The following is a 3,943-nucleotide window of genomic DNA, read 5'->3' as shown; positions in this document are numbered from 1 at the left end:
AACCTTAGCAATGAACATTTCATTAAAGGAAGGAGGATTTTGAAATGTCGTAGAAAATGAGTATATTGTAGAACATATGTTAATCGGATTGCGAAATCCGGGTAATGTAGATTCGAATAGTAATCCCATTGAAGACAAAATTCTGTGACACGTTCATCAAGCAGTTTTATTTGTAATTAATAGTTTCGGCCCCGATTTCCAGGAATCCTTGGGCGGATTCTTCTAAGCACGGCCGTGTTTCCTGGTATAACCGACCAGCCATTGATAATCTAAATATAGACGCCACAAAGTCGGCCGTGTAGGAGGAAAGCGTGCCGCTCCCCGGCTGACCTCATGCACGAGTACCACGGGGTTATCAGCGTGTAACTCGCGGCCCTTATCGCGGTTATCGTTGCTCCGGCCGCGCCACAATCGCCGAAAAAATGTGCCCGTCAGTTTTACCGGTTGATTAGAACGTGGTAAATGGCTGTGCTATTACCTAAAAGGACGCGCCAACGGCCTCCGCTGTTTCTTCCTATCCTCATTTTTCTCTCGTTCCCTCCGCTCCGCCTACACGTCACGTTGCAACGGGATAAGATAACCCGTAACGGAATCCCGTACGATTGATTGATCCGAAGGGTTAACGGTAAAAATAGAGTCGGGGAAAAAAAAGATAATATTTTGGTCCGAAGTCATCTAAGAGATTTCGGGCTCACGAGGCGGCAGGATGATGATATTTTTCTGTACGGTGAATCATTGATAAATGAACAGGATGATCTCGCGGGCCGGTGTTGTGAAATGAAACAGATGTACTTAGGATTCGAAATGGCGATCTTTTATCTGAGAGTTGAAAGTAATTAACAGTCGATTACTACAGATTGATCATTAGACTTCGCATTTTTATGAAAAACAAACCGTTCATAGTATCAATTAAAAATGCATTCTAAATGAACACTTATGATATCGTGCAATCAATGTAATAGGCCAGTGATTCTTAACCTTTTCACAATCACCAAATACAATTTCGCAAGATTTTTGCGGAACACGATCATAAAACAAGACAGTATATACAGGATGTCCGATAAAAAGTGTTAGAGCCGAAAAGGGGTGATTGTGGAGGTGTTTCTAAACAATAATTTCCTTTGGTAAAATGTAAAGTAAACCATGGTTTTTGAATTATTAACGAATAATACTGACCAATAAGAGCACGCATTGGGTCCGCGTCCAGTCACGGGTAGGGAGGTTGACTCGGATCGTGACGCTCGGCCGTGGCTTAGGGCGGGCCTTATGCGCGCTCTCATTGGTCAGTCTTTTTCGTTAATAATTAAAAAACCATGCTTTAATAATTGCATTTTGCCAAAGGAAATTGTTGTTCGGAAACATCTACAGAATGATCTCTCTTCGGCTCTAGCTTTTAACTTTTCTGGGACACCTTCAATATGTTTTTTATCTATAAATAAAAATCGCATACATGGCAGTTTAAATATCAGTCAGTAGCAAATGAAAATCAGTAAAGGAAATTGAAGAAAAAATAATATTGTCTGAATTTTTTTAATGGGATATTTGGGTCCTGATAACTTTTATAAATAAAATATTCTTCTTCTATATTTTCAGAATAGTTTATATGCATGTCGTTTCCTTGATTTTATTTATAGAACTAGGAATTTGTATATAAACTAGAACTACTTATGTGTATTCGCGGAAGTAAAACCATTTCCTGATTTGAAACGATATTAAGAATATAAAGAAGCAGTCTTGATTTGATATAATTAGCTTCTTGGCTTCAATGATGATATTGATGGGCGATGGTAAATAGTCTCTAGTGTCTGCATTTAGACAGAGCCTTCTATACTTTTATACGATTTTCCTGAATGTATCTATTTACAGAAGAGCATTTACTATGTGATGAAACGTGAGAGTGTGTGCTAATAGCTTCATTCATTTTGTATTAATGTCTCGAATCGTTAAAACGAAGGTAGGAGGTCATTGCTAGTGACGTTTTCCTTAGTGCAGGTCATGGGAAGATAATGCGAATCCCGTCTTGTGACGATATCTGCGTAATTATTGTAACAGAAGGGATTATTAAAAGATCCATGCAGGAATTTATATTCTCTTTTTCTAGTCTATCTTGAATGAGGAATAATTCCACTAAAATACAACAAAGAATGACATTCATACCGAGTAGTGTCCATTTTTTATTTTTTGTTTCTGACAGTTCAATGAATGAATGTGTATGAAAAAATCACCTACACTTACTTTTGACGAACCTTACGTGGATTGCCTGCATCTGGGAGAGAAACTATTAAGATTTGAAAAAAGAATTGGCATGAATCTCCACTAAACAGTGGGCTTGTTTTCATTAAAAAAAAATTTTCTACCGTGGACTGCCTCCTTAATTTATTGTTCATATGTCGACTACTAACACCACGAAAGGTATAATAATTTTTATTCAATGAATTACAGTCAGTTTCAAAAAATGTCAACATGTTTATATGATTGCGTAACTCTCGATTAAGGGATGTCTATATTTAAATGAACGTCTATATTTAGAAACGAACTATCAGTATTAATAAGTTACTCGTTGTCAACCGATCATTTTTTGTCGACCAAGGGACAGCGATGTCGTCGAATTGTTCGTACATTCGTATCTCCAGAACCTGAAGGGCTCCAATTACACAGGCGACGATAATTTCTTAAGTCTGACGAGATCTGTGACCCTCCCCACGCTACAAGAATATTTATTTCTTGTTTTCCTCGGAACCCTAGAAGTCTAAAGATATTTCGAATTACACAAGTAGGGAAGATCGTACACTAAACTTGATGTCTTTCTATCAGTATAATAAATATTAATTCATCTGCTGGAAATTTTTAGTATATTTTCTAGTATTTAAATATGCAAAATAATTCTTTCATGGCAAAAGGCATTATTAGCATTCGTAGGATAAGTGCCGAACACCGCTGCCTCAGTACGTTTAGTTATAATTTGCATGTAGGATTCGTAGTTTCTGCTGTGAAACGAAGCAAATAATATTTGTTTCCTTCATAAAATTTCGTTCTAATTATATTTAAAACGAGTAATAAATAATAATTATTTCCGGGAAGTTTCTTGGTAAAAATTTTGTTAAAGATGTGCAATAGTGGAACCATCGACATATACGTATGTACTTAATGGGGCTAGAATCACATATACAGAAAAATTCCCTTAGATGCATTCACGCTGTACATCAAGAAATGTTAATTTATAGTTTCTACATATAATTCTTGTGGCTGTAAAAAATTTTAAACACACGCTGATATTTTTTGTCCAGTTTTTAAGAACCTTATCGAAGAGTTTATTATTGTGTAAATATGCAAAATCAAATAAGAATGATAATCTGATATTGAAAGAGATTTGTAATTTAAGAACAGATATTTTTGGACTTTTCAAAGATTATACTTTTATTAATGGTAATCTATTCTGGAACAGTTTTTTTTGTCTGAATTCGCAGCACTTGATGACAAGCTTTTAGTTCTTCTTAATGTGTCCGTGAAATCGTCGGAACACCCACATTGGGCTAGTAAAACGACCCTTTGGTACCGGAAATATACTTTATGCTGTCGCGACGGCAAAATCGTAAAGCAGAATTACGAACTCGCACTTATATTTTCAAACGAACTTCTGAGAATAATATATTTCCTTCTGTTTATTGCATTTAGGTTTATTTAGGGATCCCTATTTGTTTTATCATAAATTCAATATTTATAAAACCAGTTTATAATTATGAACGAGACTAAAGTTTAGACGATGATGTTCGATACGATTTAAAACTTTATTAAAAAATAGTTGGACGTAAGAAGGTACTATTGAAAAACAGTGCAAGTTGTGTAAAAGTTTGAGCTGCCAAAAGTTTAACACATGCAATAAAAAGCTGTATCCAATATTTGAGGCAATGAACGAACCTCATAAGAAATTTTTAACGCATAA

Source organism: Ceratina calcarata, unplaced genomic scaffold (genome assembly GCF_001652005.2).
Source record: "Ceratina calcarata isolate Rehan_Ccalc_2016 unplaced genomic scaffold, ASM165200v1 scaffold178.2, whole genome shotgun sequence".
Taxonomy (NCBI): Eukaryota; Metazoa; Arthropoda; class Insecta; order Hymenoptera; family Apidae; genus Ceratina; species Ceratina calcarata.
The sequence above is the reverse complement of the archived record's forward strand: the minus strand, read 5'-3'. Positions refer to the sequence as shown.